This window comes from Prionailurus bengalensis, chromosome C1 (assembly GCF_016509475.1).
Source record: "Prionailurus bengalensis isolate Pbe53 chromosome C1, Fcat_Pben_1.1_paternal_pri, whole genome shotgun sequence".
NCBI classification, from domain to species: domain Eukaryota; kingdom Metazoa; phylum Chordata; class Mammalia; order Carnivora; family Felidae; genus Prionailurus; species Prionailurus bengalensis.
Genome location: NC_057345.1, coordinates 153438225 through 153456945, shown reverse-complemented (window position 1 = coordinate 153456945; position 18721 = coordinate 153438225). Strand labels below are relative to the sequence as shown.

At 39.7% G+C, this 18721-nt stretch overlaps 1 pseudogene; it reads left to right on the top strand.

Moving 5' to 3' along the window:
* Positions 1–17716: 17716 nt before the first annotated feature.
* On the top strand, positions 17717–18499 carry LOC122479689 (annotated as a pseudogene).
* The last annotated feature ends 222 nt before the right edge of the window (positions 18500–18721 follow it).

Below are 18721 nucleotides of genomic sequence, written 5' to 3'. Positions count from 1 at the left end.
TATAGTAACCAAATCAGGCAAATGTCTGTCTTCTCCAGCTTTAGGCAGCAGCCGTATTTTACTGAAGCTACTGAAGCTAACATTTATATGCCAACGTGTGGCTAATCTATAGGAACCCCACACCAAAAATACAAGGGTTTATCATTTTTTCACACAGTCTCAAGCATTGAAAAACTAAGATTTTCCTATTTTGGGGGGATATAAGTGGACCTCTAACGATACTTCTGGGGGCACTATCCATTTGTTAGAGTTCATGATAGCAGTAAGAGGGGCACAGGTGGCAGGAAAAGGGAAACTACAGAATACATTTAACAATTTATCCATACATAAATACCACTATTTATTTATTTATTTATTTATTTGTTTATTTATTTTGAGAGAGAGAGAGAGAGTGTGAGAGAGTGTGAATAGGGAAGGGGCAGAGAGAGGGAGAGAGAGCATCCCAAGCAGACTACACTGTCAGCCCAGAGCCCGATGTGGGGCTCGATCCCACGAACCGTGAAGTCATGACCTGAGCTGAAGTTGAGAGTCACATGGTTAACTGACCGAGCCACCCCAGGCACCCCACCAACATCTGATTTTTGACAAGAGGCAGTTCCATTTTGAACGATTCTAGAAACTCTAAGCTTTGTCCATTTTGTAGGATCAACAAAGTAGTTGCGAATTATTATCACAGTCATTGTCAATTCTGATCTTTCTCAGTAAGAAATGTCTTAGTAAGACATTTATTCATCATTGCTTGTTCTAGAAAGACATTTAGAGTGTTTATTATGATCTTTATTTTTCGAAAAGACAAGAATATCTTCATTTTGTATGAGTAATCTGTGACAGTGTGAGGGAAAAAAGCTAATTACATTGTGTGTAATTACATTGTCAAATTCCAACAATGCTCAAATTAATCTTCCTATTTGGTTTTGCATTAATCATATTTTTAATAAAGATCGCTTGCCCCTGTGCAGACATTTCGGTACTCTGGCCCAATATCTTGTCTGAAAGACGAGGTCCTCCTACAACAAGCCTCATGCTTGGTTGTTCTCACATCAAAAATTTCTTTGCAGCATGCATTGGAACCCTTTTTAGAAAAAGATCTCAAAAAAGAGAATGCTTTGGGGTCAGTTGTTTGCTTTTACCAAAAAGTCAAGAAAACACGGCCTGGTTAATGTGAATATGAACTCTAAAAATCTCATTCTTGAACAGTAGGAATACTACGAGGCTAGAGGATGTAAATTGCAGCAGTTGCCAGTAACCACTGGCCTCGCCACGGCCCTTTGGAGTGTTATAAGACTTTTCTTATTTTTTATTGGAACTACACCAGGAATTACACTCGGAATTATGTCAGTCCTGCGGCAATTTTCAAGAAGCCGCAAGTCCGTGATCCTGAAACTTTGACTGCTGACAAGAACTTGCTCGGAGCAGCAGTGTTATTAACAAGCCACCTTTCCGGCACCCCATCTGCACTGGAAGCCATCCCCAACTCATCACCTCCATCTGTCTCTCCGTACGACGGGGCGTGCACACCAGCAGGCTCCGGCCACGAGGTTCAGTTTGCTGCTGAGTTACTCATCAAACATCCCGTGCTGTGTGGACTCCTTACTCTCAGTACTGTGGGCTGCAGGCGACCAGTCTGTGAGCCTGACAGAAATGTACTTACCTCCTTTTATAATGAAGGCGCTTTAGGCAGTCATTGTGAGGCCTTGAGAATGAAGATATTTAAGCATGTGCCCAAAGAAATACATTCGGTACCGTGGGTGGCTCTCTGGGATTTATTACACCCCTCAGGGGAGGTGGGATCCCTCGATTTGATGTCATCCGGGCTTTGTTCTCTGCACAGTGTCCTCTGAAGGCTACCAGCTCTGGATTCTTGTTCCAGCTTTTAAAAGGCCTCTGAGGACTCATAAATTCAATGCTTCTGTATTAAAGCACAGGATATGCATGTGCCTACTGTTTTGTTCAAGTCCGGTCTTTTCCTGGCAAGACTCCACTTTCACTCTTGCTGCTGGTTACCGAATGGTATGCAAATGACTTACCACCCACTAGGGTTTTGTTGTTGTTGTTGTTGTTGTTGTTATTTGTTTATTTATTTATCTTTTTTTTTTTTTAAATTAAACTGGCCCCGTAACTCCTACTTTGCTTCAGAATGGTGGGTTATCCACGTTACTCCTGAGAAATTTGATCTTCATTTTTTTAAAGTCTTAGCTTCCTTTCTGGGTAGAAATGTGGAAATAGCGGGGGGCGTTTCTCACATTGTTAGCTTTCTCGGATTCAGTGCGCGGTTGCGATGTAGGGAAATCCCAATGACTGGCCACAGAACAGAATCGTACACAGATCCTAGAAGTCATATTTCCTTTGGGCTCGGTGCACGATGGAGCACATGGGCTGTAGAAAGCGAAGCCTTATGATGTAATTGGCAAGGGCAAGGCATGGATACTGTGGTAAAACTGTATTTCCACATCCAGCTTTGTCCCTTGCCAGCTACTTGGCCTTGAGTAAGTTAAATGACCTAAGCCTCAGTTCAGTCATCTGTAAAAAGAAGGAAATAGTGTCCAACTTTTAGGTAACTTTGGGATGTGGTAGTAATGAAACCAGATAGTACATATACTGGACTAGCACAGAACGTGGCAAATAGTAAATACTTAACTGTTAGGTTATACCCCTGTTATGACTGAGGACAGAATGTTCTTCTAAAAGCAAAGGAGAAAATTAAACCGAATAATTCTTTTCGATTTTCCTGTAGCCAAACTTTCTGCTTTATCATAGCCTACGATTTTTAACTCACGGGTGGAGAAACTGAAAGAGAAAATTAAAAGTGCTATTTGGTGATTATATTCTGGAGTTCTGCAATAGGACTCAACCACGAATTCGAGACTTTGGGTCCTCCAGATGTGTCTCTATCCATAAAACTGTATTTCCTTTGACTGTGTACCCAGAGGGCACTCAATAAAAATAATGACAAAAATCAACCCATTGCTGCACACAGGAGTGAACTTGAAGATCGATTTCATATTATTTTTAGTGTTCTTCAAAGCACCCGGTTTCTTGGGGGAAAAGCAAGCCATATTGCTTGTAAGCTTTTATGTTTTCTTGTTTAACATCTGTCTTGGTCTCAGACTTTGCTACCCTCACTGTCATGTGGCAAACTGGTCCTTGAAATTAAATGTTATCAAACATACTAACTAGCTTATTTTATGGAACCAGGGAGATAGCTAGCTTTAGATTGAGGCACCAAATGACACCTACCCATCACATACCACGACAAAGGTTAATAAAAATGGTTCTTACACTAGAACATTGAAATCTTTAAGCCAAATGGCACACAAATGAGTCTAAGTAAAACTGGGAAAACATGAATAAGATGGGTTGAGTCCATCAATGACAATATCCTGATTGTAACCCTAGACTATAATTTTGCAAACTGTTACCATTGGGAAAGATTGGGGGAAGTATAGAGGAAAGATATTTCTGTATTATTTTTCACAACTGTATGTGAATCTACAATTATCTTAATAAAATGTTTAATTAAAATATGGAAGATAGATATCTTCATAACGATTCGATTCATACTTACAAGGATTGTTTCTAACACACCTTTAACTGCTCATTGCTTTGTATACCATCTAAGTGAGATGTTTTCTACAATCGAACCATTTAGTTGGTCCACAGTCTTTAGATTTCATAGAAAAATGGAGTGAAGTGGCTAAACTACTATAGCCTGTTTGTTCTTTCAAACAAACCTAGGAAATTGGAACAGTCCTTACTTTTGGACTTAAAAAAAATTGGCCAGAGGATAAACAGAATCCACAAAAGAAATTTGCGTGTAAAGCAGCACAGAAAGGCCTTCAAGGGAAGAGCATCTCTCATTGATCTATTTTTAAAATATATTGTGACAAAATCCAAAAGTTTCCATCTTTCGGTTCTGAAATGTATATAACCATTAGCAGCAGCAGACGTTACTCCTGCTGGGACCTTAAACATAGTTATTTTCTGATTGTCCTTTCTGGCGCCTTAATGTCCCATGGCCTATGGTGTTTGTTTATTTTTTATGTCAGATTTTCTTAATATTCTTGCTAAAATCATTGGGTGCAGATTCATGTTTCTCATGGTAACAGTGATTTTAATCCACTCACGTGAGCATAAACAATTGTTATCAATACTAAAGATCCAAAATGACTTTAGATCACTAGAGGTGGTACACTTGAGTGTTAGCATGGCAGGAGTCAGTGACAATACACCTTTTTCTTTTAGACGTCAGTAGAGCCGTGCTGATTTTAGCCATGGGAAAGAGTGTGGAAGGGGAGGAAACCATGGCTTTCTGGCTGTGTTTCTGTAACTCAGGTATTTACAGCTGAGATAACTAATCCTCTTGGCTTTTCTTTGCTTTAGTGAAAATGACAACAACACATAATGTATAAGACCGGATCTGATCATGGTGGAGTGTTACTTATATTTGTTTCGACCTATGTTAAAGGAAAAGGAGGGAGAGATGCTTTATTTTGGTTACCTAACAATTATTTCCACATCTACTCCCCGTTATCTCACACCACCCCCCCCCAAAGACTGTAGAGATCAGTATGGACAGTAAGTTTTACATTTTCAATATTTCCAGATACCATTCAGTCCTTAAAAATCTGAAAATTGTGTTCAGAAACTCTGAAACATCTATCCCTTTAACTTAGGTTGTTAAATAATGAGTTATAGGGAAAGACATGGAACACACATCTTTTTCTCTGATTGTAACTCAGGTGCCTTGGGGATATGATTTCACAGACCTTTAAACTAAAAGCATTCATAGCGTCTTTGCCTACTTTCCCCACAATCTGCATGTTGGGTCTTTCATCATCCACTCTCAGATTTAGTTGGAAATCTCCCAAAGTGTAGCTCATATAACTCTCCTTGAAAGGCACCTGCCCAATCAACCACACTTGACTTCAAGGAAGTTTTGTGGAAACTAATTACAGGAGAATCATGATAATCCCCAAACTCTTAGGTAAGTAGGAGACCCTGTGGAAGTATGTGGTCATATTAACAGCTTATTTATGGAATGTGGTCTTTATTTTGGCCATGTTTTTAACGGGTTCACTGTACACTTTTAAGGCACATGAGTATGCATTTGCTGCTCATTACTCGCTGCAGTTCTGGGGCAAAGCTGGGTACAAAGAGTCTCTGAAGGACAAACCCGACCATTCATCTGTACACATGTACCATGCTGGCTGCTGTGTGTTGTAGAAAGAGGCTCTGCAGATTCTCCAATCGGAAGAAATAATGAGCTTAAAGCAACAGCTCGTCTGAAAACAGTTGGCAGTTAGATAATGATGGATATGCTACAAATTCCAGAGATATCAGCCAAGAGAGACGAACGATGCATACAAAGAAAGGAAGGCTAAAATCTATTACCTCTGTTTTAGGGGTGAAAACACAAGATGCTGTTCAGTATGGTGGCGACATTGTTTGAGGAACATTGTGCTACATAATAAACAGCACCACATTCCAAAACAAATTTCTTCCTGAAGGGGGTTATTAAGAAAAAAAAAAAAAAATGGATGTGATGGGAAGAGCTGCAAAGTGAAAGTTGAAATCCTGGCCTCAAGTTGAGGTTTTCATCTGTGCTCTTTTACGGAAATAACTTCACAATCAGCAACTTGGACCTTTTTTGTAAGGGGCACATGGTCTGGTCAACTTAAGACTGTGTTGATGGACATCAATACCATCGATTAAAAAGTAAAAGTTCTGTCAAACAGTAGTTTGATCTTCATGACAGCAAACAGCCTGTTTGATGTTTTTATTGAATCAATTGATTTTTTTTTCGCTGAATTGATTGGTTGTTTTACTGTCATGTGGGCACTTCCTAAATCAACATGTGCCTCTGTAGAGGCTTTTTTAAAATCGCCTGAATTCATAGATGTGTCTAGAATTTTAGACTAACAGAATCTTATGAAATCCAAACTGCATCAGAATAAACGGCATCAATGCCGAGAAAGAGCTTTTTGTTTTTCCTTTTCCTAAAGTTGGATTTGAATTTCAGAATTCAAGCAACTCAGTGTTACAGACCGATAAAAGGTCATTTTTTTTCTTATCTCTTTTAAGTATGTACTTTGGATGTTGACTGAGTTGTTAGAGAATACGCTATCAATAAAGGGAAATTGATTTGTAATAGATTTTTAAGGATAAAGAAAAAGGAAATAGATCCTTATGCTGCCACATCTCTTTAATAGATAAGCTGACACATTAGCCAGGTTTTCCTGCCTTTCAAGGGAGGTATCTACTATTCACTGTGGTCAAGATTTTATAAATGCCCAGTGGGTCCTGCAAAATGTCATTGTTTCTCTAATATATTTAGATTTACCAATAGGCTTTCGTTTTAACAGTGGAGGGTAAGCACAAAGATAAAGTCTGCTATATTCTGCCATGAAAGAGATGCATTGGCTCTTTTACTCTGCATATGGTGGGAGAAAGCGGTTGCAGATTTGTTTTATCTGTTCTGGTTTCAATGCAACATATTAAACACCACATCTCAAAGAAAAGAGATTGATGCCACTTGTATAATCAGCGTGTCTTGTCTCCCACAGGGGCTGCAGTAGGATCTCTTTATAAGGTGGACTGTGATGACCCTGTAGGGTCGGTTTATAATGGCTCTGACCTATCCACTTTCAACACACTTTGGGGTTATTCAAAACTCCAAATTCACTTAATAATGAGATTCTACCTATTTGGTGCATCCCTTCCTTTGACACTAACTAACCAAAGTGTGCCTCTAGATTTTCTTCTGTTGTCCGTCCATCCATCCATCTATCCATCCATCCATTCACCGTCTTTCAGCCCTCAGATCCTCTTCAAGACATCTGACTTACAGCAAATACTTTTGATTCCTACTTGATTGATCACAGGTATCTGACACAAGTTTTCCTACTTCCTGTCTTACGCAAACTTCCAAAATACCTTTGTTCTTGTATCCTTCTTATCACCCCAATAAGTCCATATATTTTTAGCTCTTTTTTCTTTGCATCCTATCATGTAAGGACAATTTAATGAGCCAGAGCTTTCCTTTTCCTCTTATGTATCTGTGCTTTGTAATTATTTCCTGATTCTTCTGAATGAGCATTGATTTCTAGTAGCTCTATCACCACTGCCCACAAATATTTTTATGTCTTCCCTAACAAAAGGAAACGATGTCTCCAGCTCATAGTACTCTTCAGAGTTACTACACTTTTACTGCCAAGTTTCTCCAGAGAGCAATTTACAATTCCAGCCATCATTCCCTCACCATCCCTTCACTGACAGTCTGGCTTCCAGCCTCATCACTTTACAGGAACTCCTTTTCCCAAGGTCACCAGTGTCTTCCTAATTGCCAAATCCAACAGTGTGTTATCAGTCCTAATTCCTGAAATCACTGTAGCATTAAACACTTACTTGACTTCTTTGACTCTTGCCTACATTTTTTTTTTTGTCCCTCAGAGAACTTGCACATTCTCATGGCTTCAATTTTAAGCATCAGGGATGGATGGAAAAGGAGCTTTGATATCAGAAAGATATCCATTTTAATTCTCGATGGTTCTCCCATTTATTAGCTATATGACCTTGGATACAGTTTTTACCTCTTGTAACCTAAGTTTATGCCTCTAAAAAGTAGAGCTAATAACGTTTTTGCATGGGATAAATAGGATTAAGTAAAAACGAGCAGCATACAGTGGATGCTTAGCAAATGTTCGTGTCCTTGATTTTCCTGAATAATTTTCTGGACTTCCTGCTAAGTTTCAGTCATATAGTCTCCTTAGTTGCTTACTTCTACTGGATGCTCCCAGTACCCTCTCAGTTGTCCATATTTAAGCACACACATCGTTTTTCCTCTCATGACCATCACCCCAAACTTCCTCTTCTAAAATTCTGTGTTTCAGAGTCACCATGGCCTTCACAAAGGCCAGTGACAGCTGCCTGGGTTCACTTGGGAAGCTCTTGACTGCTGATCCTCAGAAGGGTTCATGGCCAAGTTCTTCTGAGGAATCTCCATATCTGTGGCTGCTAGTATTTCTCTTGATGCAACTCTAACTCTATGTTATATGAAAATATAACAAGAAATTGCTTGGAAAGCTGGCTTGCTCCTGACTTCTACTCTTGACTTTCTCTTCTGGGCCCAAGAGAGAATCTGGGTCCTGGTTTGGGTCCATTCTTGGCTCTCTCCTTAGCTCTCTCTGGTTTTGCTGCTTTCCCTAGAGGTTGATAAGCAAATTCATGGTTGCCCAGGCCACCTAAGTTGCCTCCCTAGATAGCTTTGTATTGCTCTCCCCTTTAGGGTGTGACAAGTGATGTCATCACTTTCAGCCTCTCAACCTGGAGCACTTGAATTAGGTTTTCACTTTTGTTCCCCTCCTCTCTCTCTAGGACAACTCCCTGATCCATTCAACCCTAAATAATTGTAACTTTGCAAAGCTTCATACATGCATCTTTTCTTTTATTATTTATACCAATAGAATAATAATGTCACTTAATAATGTTCTTACAGCAACAACAACAGCTAAGATTTGTTGAGAGCCTACGGTGTGCTAGCCATTTTGGCAAGACTTTACAAGCTTCGTCTGTTTTAAAAGAGAAAATTGAGGCTTAAGGTCATAGTAAGTACTGGAGCTAGGGATTTAGCTCAGATTTGTCAGCTCCCAAACCCATGTTCTTATTCACTGTTGTACTTTCTTTGAAACGATCACATTTCCTTGATAGAAGCATTTATGTGTTTTTCATAAGTATTTTTCAAACTGCGTATCTTTCTAACCACACATTTTGTGAAATTGCACTGAACAAGCAATTTCAGGGAATTAGAAATAAATTGTAAATAAATTATTACTTTAGTAAAGATTCACCCAGTATTAGCCAGAAAAAAGAACAGTCCCAATACCGAGAGAAACCAGGAGAGGGGAATAGTGTGATAGCACAGAGAAAGGAAATGTTGACAATTTACTCTCCAGTGATGTCAACTTGTTCATCTGTGGAGGCATTCTCTGGTTGGGAAGAAATAAAAGGGAGTGTCCTTGGAAAGAGTCAAAACTGAAACAAAGCAAATGGTGTCAGGCACTAGGAAGTCAATGGAGAGGAGCAGTGGTGTGGTTTAGGAGAACAGTTTCCTGCTTGAAATATTTCCCATTAGCATGAAGCCCTTGAACATGTGCACTGTAATGTCAAGACATTTGTATGGAAATTTTAGCTCTCTTTGTGCATAGTCTGAGACAGCACTGGACTTGCGATCTGAACACTGAATTTTCTTCCTACCTCTGTCACCAAACAGCTGCTTGACCTTGGACGGATCTCCCAACCGTCTTGGTCCTGAGTTTTCTCATCTTTAAAATCCCTGGAGTTGGACTGTGTGGGCTGTAAAGCTCTCCCCTGTTTTAGCAAGAGGTATTCCACCTGCTCAAAACGTGGTGAGGACTTAGAGCTTAGGTTTGTGGACCACCACCCCTGCGACCCAATTACTAATTCCATATGGATGTCACGGGTTGCTCTGCTCACTCGGATTGTGGAGGAAATTTAAAATCTTGATAAGAGAGTCCCCACATGGGGGAGCAGCACACGACCTCAGAGGTTACACACCTTTTGTAAAGTACCAGAGTGTGTTAGCACTCAGCTCTGCCAGCAAGATCCCTTTCTAATTCTTGAGTCAAGCCCTCTTCTGCCCCTGGGTGCATCCATTTCATCGCAACTGCTGCATATAACTTCGGTTGGCCTGTGGCCTGGGAGGGTCTGTGCAACCGCAATGTGCAGGAACAATTACAACCGAACGAGGGAACAGTTTGGTCAGTAGTTTAGTGTCTCAAGATCTAAAGAATGATCACCTTCCGTTAGACTAGTAGACCCAAATTGCCCTTTTTATTGCTTCGCTAAAACACACCACTTTGCCCAGTTCATTTATTGACTTTTTCATCTCAAGCACAAATTCTTACCTAGGTGGAAGTTAAAGGCCCACAACACACTAATTGTAAAAGCAAAGAGTGCCAATTCAACAGAATTCCAAAACCACGGGAAATGCCTGTGAACTTGACAACTCTTGTGTAAATGAAGCCTGAAAATGATTTTTTTTTTTTAAAGAGGCCTTGGGTGTTCCTCAAAAAAACTTTACCTCTCTGTTACAAGGGTGCGTTTACCTATGGAAAATGACAGAAGCACTTGGTGTTAGTTGCAGTAAAGAGTAGAAAACACCGAGGTTGCTTTTTGGGAAATAACAAAAAACCAGCTGCTAAGATTTGATTTAAATCACACCCCCAAAATACCACCCTAGCGTCCAGAAACATACATCATCTGCATTAAGAATCTAACCCTCCCCACCCCCATCCCCACCCCCACCACTGTTCTGCTTTGCCGGAAGCGAGCAAGTGTTAAAACACAAGAGCAATTTTTAGAGGAAAACTTACGACTAGCAATCAGTGCTAATAAGATTCTTTTCCTCTTGCAAGATTCACAGAAAGCCCTAGATCCATGCCAAGCACATTCAAAGGCAAGGGACTAAGAGCTCCTCTCACAGGTTCATTATCATTCTCAGGTTATCCCAAGCCAAGTGAATCAGGAAAGCAAATGAATTAGTGAGAATTAGGGAGCCTCTGTGGTCTGAACCCACTCCAAATCTCGGTGAAGATGAAAGGTAGACGCTGATGTCTTATGTCCCAAGGTTCTCAGGATTGGAGCCCCAGTGCCTAGCTGTTCCTCGAGAGCCTTGCAGAAATGTGCAGGCAGTTAATGTTGCCTAACGTCTTCTGACCGTGGGTTCAGCCATGTGGGAAAAGTTTTACGAGGCTGCAAAACCAAACCCCCTTTCACTCACAATTAATTACAGAAGACTTGCTATAGCACCTAGCTTTCAATGAGTCCAGCGTGGGCACTTTTCTTCTTATTTTGGTCACTTGCTAATAATCAAAGATACCAGGGTAATGCTTTATTATATGATGCTACCAAATGGGATTTTTGAAGGAAAAAAAAATGTATAAAATATTTGAAGTGCTAAGTGGTAAGCTTCTTTGCAAGAGCCACTTTGAGCTGAGGGGCAGGATTTAATTTGAACTAAAGTCTTGGAATTACAGAAGTTGTTGTTGTTGCTGTTGTTGTTTCTCTTGTTTTAAAGGCTCCTGGCAAACGGGGGTGGGCAGAATGGGGAGGTGGCATGAATTTGTGCTTGTGGTGGAGATACAGTGTTCCTTGGAGCATCTATGGAATTTAAACAAAACATGTAGTCAAGGTTTGGGAGTAGCAGTTTGTTTTCATTAAATACTTGTTACTGCTAATTACATTTGATCACTATAAAGAATACAGTTTAATTAAAGAAACACGGTGGTTAGAGAAATATTTGATTTCCAAAGGAGAACAATTTATCTTTTCATTAGTAAGTAGAGAAAAAAGTAATGGCGACTGTATGTTTTTCAGCATGTTATTGGTTTTTACGTAGAGGCTTTATTCCATTCGTAGGGGAAAATCTTATATCTGTTCCTAGAATTGTGGTACGCTACTAACATCATATCATGTTGTTTTCATGCATGCTTCAATTTATTTAACATAAGTGATTATTTTAAAACGACACATTTGGCAAATGATACAAAACAACATATTCTAACATCAATCTCAATAAACGTACCTTCTTTCTCTTTGGAGATAGTTTCCGTGTTAACTCTTTCAGTGAATGTTGAAAAGTACTGTGGCGTTAACGTTTTCCCTAATCAACATATGGTTTTCATTTTCATTTTGCAAGGTAATATTTCAGCAGTGGTCTGGAGGAAATTAATGGAAAATGAAGGCAGATAACTATCCTTGTAACTAAAGCTTAGTATTCATGTTGCTTGTATATCATTGCATATAATAATTCTTTTAAGCAGTCACAAAATTTAGAAATTTTGACTTGTAGAAATGTATCCTCTACATCAGTTGTGTTTGAGTCAACGCCCATGAGTTCTGCAAGTGTAAATGGACAAGGGCATGTCTTAGTATAACTGTTATAATCTTAAGAAAAAGGATGATTCAAATATTGTGTTTATGGTATGTAAATGTCAGGGAGGACTCAGACTTAGGACAAGAGAAGTCCCTTTCTTTGCGATCTGCACACTAGAAACAGCATTGGAAAATAAGTACATTTAGAGGTTTGTGTCACGTCTTTAAAGGAAATGATTTTCGCCTTACCATCTTGAATATATTGCTTGTAAATTTTGGACAATATTTTGTTTGTGAAATCTTCAGATGGTCTGCTGATTGTAACCATTTTTTTTTGTTATAACTCTCAAACACCACTAAGTTTACATATTAATGTGTTTGGATAATTATACTTTTCAAAACTTTTTCTTTTATCTCACAGGGAAAGGTGACCCTAAAAATTCATATTTAAAAGTACAGTGTAGATGTGTTTGAAGCTTCACAGCTATTTTTTTCTTTTTACATTGTCATTCAAATGTGTAATTTCTCCTTAGCATATACAAAAATTGCATCGAACACAAGAGAACATAAAACATAAGCTCCTGATTCTCTCCAGGTAGAAGAGACATAGTCTCATTTTTGCTTTTGTGTTGCATATTCTGCTGTTGTCGCCGTTGTTATTTCCTACCATTACCACCTCCTTTCCAAGGAGAAGTTTTTCCTCTCTTTTTTGTAAAACTGAAATAATTTGACACTTCTGGGTAGAGGAGGAAAACAAACTTCCAGCGTTGGATAAATCACATGAATGCCTGTGAAAACCTGCATGTTCAAAACTGCTAAATCTGTAAGCAATTTCACACTGAAATCAGCTTTTTACTAGATCTCTGAATAAAGCACAGGAAAGCAATTAGAGCAGTTTGGTATACAATGAACAGCCTAGAGAGCCGCACTCTGCACGCTTCCATCAAAGCAGAAACACACCTTTGTTAATAGAAATATTATTTAAAATGCCGTGGACGGGCGGCAGCCCGCAGCAGACGCAAGGGCTCCTGCGTTAGCACAGAGGCCTGCTCTGCCCTCGCGCTGCCCACAAATGACCAGGGAAATCCCAGAGGTGCTCTTGAATTTCTGCATTCTCATTTCTTCGGCTGTAAAATATCTGTCACTCACATCCCACACTGGCCAAAGTGACACCTGCCAGTCTCAAGAACAAGGACAAATTATTGTCCGTCTGCCAACCGCGTCTCGGCAATGAGAGCAGAGCAGTGGTAGGCACGTGCATCTAATGGTGTATTGTTAAAGTCCGTAATCTGTTTTTTTTGGTGTTTCTTTCAAGGAGGTTGAGTTTCAGCATATTGTTGTTTAACATGCAGAACCTGGGTTTTTGCGGTCCGCTGTGCATCGTAACGACTCATTTAAGAATATTTACAAACAGGTGGCAAAATATATATAGAATAAGCTCAGGCATCACTGTGCAGGGCAATATGATGTTATTGTCACGACAGACCCGTGGCATTCGTTATCCTTGGAATACTCCTAGCATCCTTTCAGGGCCAAAATCCAAAAGCATTTCCTGAGACCCACAGTTCTGACCTAAAAGTTTTGTGGTGTGTGTGTGTGTTGTGTGTGTGTGCGTGCGTGCGTGTGTGTGTGTGTGTGTGTGACAGAGAGAGAGAGAGAGAGAGAGATCTGTCATCATGTCATATGAAGTTATGCAACATTCTATCCCTTGTTGATGAAATGCAACATGACAGAATGTAATGTAATGTAACATATCAAAAATGTAAATAATATACTTTGCGGGATGAGATATCGGCTGTCAATTCCTATAGTAGGGCTCTGAACTGAACTTACTGAGGCGGACAGAAGCTCGGTGAACGCCAAACTGGCCGTGGTGTTTCAGAACCAGCACATACCACAGTTCACTGATTTCCCCAATTACTTTGGGGTAGTTTGGCACGTATAGAAATGTTCAACAAAAGTTCTCTTGTTGGACACTTCTGGGAAGTAATTTGATTGTTAATTACAAACGCTCAGGGTGATTGCTCTGCATAATTGTTTTACTCCTTCAGTCCTCCGTGAGAAGCTTATCTGCCGAAGGTTTATTTTTAGATCTTTGAATTTTTAACGTCTATGTCACACTGATGCAACATGAGTGACCTCTCCAGATAAAAATCCTTTAAAAATCTGTGAGAGGTACAAGTGGGGAGACAGTAGGACCACATGCATTTTATCACCGATAGCATCTGTAATCACAGAACACACACGCACACACACACACACACATTTCAAAATTCTGTGCCATTTGAGAAATAACATCAGCTATATGCTCTAAATAGCTTGAAAATCATAAAGAGTAAAAGGCACATCTCAGAATTAAACCGAATGAATTCCAGATACTATTCCTTTTTATTACCGAGCTGTGGTCTTGACTCTTAACAATAGACAACACAAAACAAGTCGCATTGCTTGAAAGGTGAGTGGGCAGAGGCTCATCTGATACTGCATTCCTGAGAATGGAACCTTTTATTTGCTGTCATAGTGATGACTTTTAATTGTCCTAATAAATAAGCTTTTAAAAAGCTTCTAAAATGTTCTCTAATAACATACTTTGGTCTTTAGCCATAGAAATGCAGAAATAATTAGAAGTGGCATTTTGTGCACTGCCTTCTGGACTGGGCTGAAGGTGAAGGAGAAAGTCTCATGCTATCCTTGTCAGCTGCAAGGGTAATTACTGCTGGCTGAAATTACTCAACATTTGTTTATAAGCTCCCCAGAGCACGCTGTAAATAGATTGTCTGTTATAGTCCAATCACATTAAAACACTGCTCCTTGCAAACTGCTACCTCCTGTTTTCTGTAAGCTAGACACAGAGAGCCCGCTGCTCACTTATTGAGCACCGAGCAGGGAAGAGCTATGTGTAATGTGATTGTTTTCATTAGATTCCTCTCTGTCCAAGATCACATTTGGCGTTTGCAGAGTCTGAATGCTAGTGGGGTCCATTACGTTCATTAGGACCCTTTTATTTGCTTTAGGGAGGATGGATATCTTTATTACGGGATATGTATGTCACAGTTTGGAAGGAAATTTAAAACAGTACAGAAGAGTGACCACATACATTTCCTTCCACACTTAGGGTTTGTTTATCTATATTGAGTTTTAGGAAGTTCATAGCATTTACCGGTTACACCAGTTTGATTTCATTTAGCACGTACTTATGGAGTCCTTGCTATATGCCTAACATGGGGCTAGGTACCGTGAAGATAAATATTTATTGTTTTTAAGGAGACTTAAATATAGCCGGGGAAAACTGACTTAGATGCATGATAAAGTTAAAGACTAATAAGATATGCGATAAAATACAGATTTGAAATACAATATGCACCAACTCGAACATGCGAAGGCTACATATGGGTGATCAGCAAGTTTTTGTGTTTAGAGAGCAAATCGAATTTACTGTTTCGTAAAGGTAATAAGGCTTCGTGAATTCAATTAATTGTGTCCCCTTCAAAAGGCACCAGAGACAACCCAAAGAGTAGTTAGCTCAGCTTTTTGCTGAACCTTGCTTCCCATTTATTATTTCACATGAGAGAGATTTGACTGGACCTTTAGGCTGGCTCTCCTAAAATGTTTTGAATACAGAAGAGAACAGGAAATTAAAAGCAGCTCAACAGAAAAACCCTGGATATTCACTGAACCAAATCCTAGAATAGTCCAAGTTTGGTCTCTAATTGGTTAGTAAATAAGTTTAGCTATTTTGTTTTTGTTCATGTTGGGAAAAGAATTGGGAATCATTCCTGAGTTGTTTCCATTTACCATTGACCAAGATTTCCAAAACCTGGGTGATTATGTCAGTTTCATAACTGGGTGTCAGCAGTTTCAAATTAAAAAACAAAAAACAAACAAACAAAAAACACATTATAAACCTGTTTTGAAAAGGGAGAGATATTGGATTATTGATTATGACTGGGTGTCAGCAGTTTCAAATTTAAAAACAAACAAACAAACAACACATTATAAACCTCTTTTGAAAAGAGAGCGATATTGGAAGAAAAACATTGCAGAGAAGAGATGTTACTCGGTAAATGGCAGGCACAGGAATAAGAAATACAAATTGAATTTATATTCAGATCTGAGACACAAAAGGACTAGCTGTGAATTGGAAGAAAAATGGGCATAATCTTACTTTCCAGGAAATCTTTAAATATTTAGCCTTTCCCTTCTTCTACACCATTCCAAAGTTTTCTCAGGGAAATTATCCTTCTTTTTCATCTAATCTGGAATTGATATGGGGTTTTGGAAAACTCTCATTTCCTATTATGTATACCAATGTCACTGGAGAGCAGTTCAAGAGGTAGAGACATTTGGGTATCAGAAACGATGATTCAATTAGATTTTACGGTAATTCCCGGAAGTATTGTATTCTAGGGTTTAGTGCAGAAAAGAGCAGCAAATGCAGATCAGATTTGGGGTAGGCACGTATATTGCCATGGAAAGCCAGTGATACTTTACCTAGAAAACTAAATGAACGTAAGGATGCCAGTGGTGTGTCCATTTCAGAATGTTTGGCTAAATTTATTTTCAAGAGAAACTAAAGCCAAATAAAATTGTCCTTTAGGGCTGGCACCCATTGTCTTAAAATAGACCGAATCCATTTGTAATCTATATAACATTTTTATATGCTCCCCATTACTCACTTTATGCCATTAGCAAAGCACTGAATCTTTAAAGAGAAACTTCCTACAGCTAAAAAAGACATTAAGGGGGAAAAATGCTGGGAGCCATAGTGACAGGTACAACTAAGCTTGTATCCTTCGGTTCCCTGGAAACCAGTCAAACACTATCTCATCTTGCAATGGTTGTGTCTGATCCTTTGCTTCAGACATCTTCCTAATAATGGCAACTGCAGAGGTGACTCTCTGCAAATAAGGGTTTGCAGCCACTGGGCATCCATCACATTTCTCCAGAGCAACATTAGACCACCCTAATGGGTACTACCGTCTTCATTATGATATTAATTCTCTAAATTTCCAAAGTGATTTCATTTGTAATATGACAAAGGCTGGCCGCTCAGGAGACAAACTGTTTTCATCCCCCTCCTGCATGCTCACAAAGGCTTGCTCTCTTTAGTCTTTGGGGGAAAAGGAATTTGATAGCATCAGATCTCTTGTGATACACAAGGCTGGCTAACAGCTACACCACCTGCCAGCACTTGATGCCTGCCCATCCAGCCCGAAGCTTTCTAAAGCAGTGGTTGATGAGTGGAACGTGGATGTTGGTTTGGAAAGAAACTATGTAGAGAGAAAACAGCGGCAGAATAAAAAACTCGGCATGGAAGCTGAGTGGGATTTGAGGGTAACACTGGGGTCAGAGAGAGGCTGGAAGCAGAATCTATTGCGATAGGGCTAGTTTGGGAGATGCTATCTCACATCGTGCTTTTTCTCCCTCCTACCCTGGGTCTTTGCTGTGGCTACAAATTCCACCACTGCCAACTGAAAACAACCTCCAAAATATGGTAATTCATTTTTCTTTCAATATGCTAGCCCCTATGGACTTTAATTCAATCTACCCACATCAAAATTAGCTTATCTTCTACAATGTTTACTAGATATAAAACTTAACACTTCAAAAAAAAAATCCCATCTCAATCAATATTGAGGATTTTCCACTCACCGACGATCATTGTTTCTAACTGAATTAGCATCATGGATAGAATGTCTGAATTGAGTGACCCAAAGCTAAATTTTTGAGAGGCCCAGCATTGGTCAAACTACGGAAGCAGATTACATTTTCTTCTGCTTTCTCCTTCCTTTCCTTCTTCTAGAAGCTTCTTGCTCTTACTTCTTGTTTCTTACTTCTTACCACTGACGCCGATTATGTTTAAAGAAATTCTTATTAGAAAATTCTAAAAAATGTTATTATTTTTGAGTAAAGCATGGACTAATTAGTAGTTTACTCTTTGACCCCAGTACTCTAATCAGAGGTGGCACATTTTAGTGGTAAACATCAGCAAAAACTGAGTTTTGTTCCATCAGCGAATTTTATAATTCTGTCAAAGTGAATGAGAGAAATTACCTGGCTTCGAGGTCTTCAATTTCAAAGTGAAGGAACCGGGCCTTGCCTTTGCCACCACCCGTGCTGCCCAGCCATGGTCAATCCCCCCGTGCTCTTAGACGTTGTCCTGGACAGTGACCCCTTGGGCAGAGTCTCCTAGCTGTTTCCAAAGTTCCAAAGACAGCAGAGAACTTTTGTGCACCGAGCACTGGGAAGAAAGGATCGGGTTATAAAGCTTCCTGCTTTCACAGGATTATTCTGGGATTTATGTGCCAGGGTGGTGACCTCACACACCCTAAGAGCCCTGGTGGCAAGTCTACCTATGGGGAGAAATTTGATGATGAGAATTTCATCCTGAAGCACACGGGTCCTGGCACCTTGTCCATGGCAAATGCCGGACCTGATAAAAATGGTTCCCAATTTTTCATCTGCCGGGACTGAGTGGTTGGAGGGCAAGCACGTGGCCTTTGGTAAGGTGTAAGACGGCGTGGATATTAAGGAAGCCATGGAACGCTTTGGGTCCAGGAATGGCAAGACCAGCAAGATCACCAGGGCTGACTGTGGACAAATTTAATAAATTTGACTTGTGTTTTATGTTAACTACCAGACCGTTCCTTCTACAGCTCAGGAGAGCACCACCCCCCATCGGCTCAAAATATCTTATAATCTTTGTGCTGTGGCTGGAGTTCTATGGGTTCCATATTTTCCTTACTCCCCTCCACATCTACCTGGATTGCAGAGTTAAGTTTATGACTATGAAATAAAAACTAAGCAATGATAATAATAATAATAATAA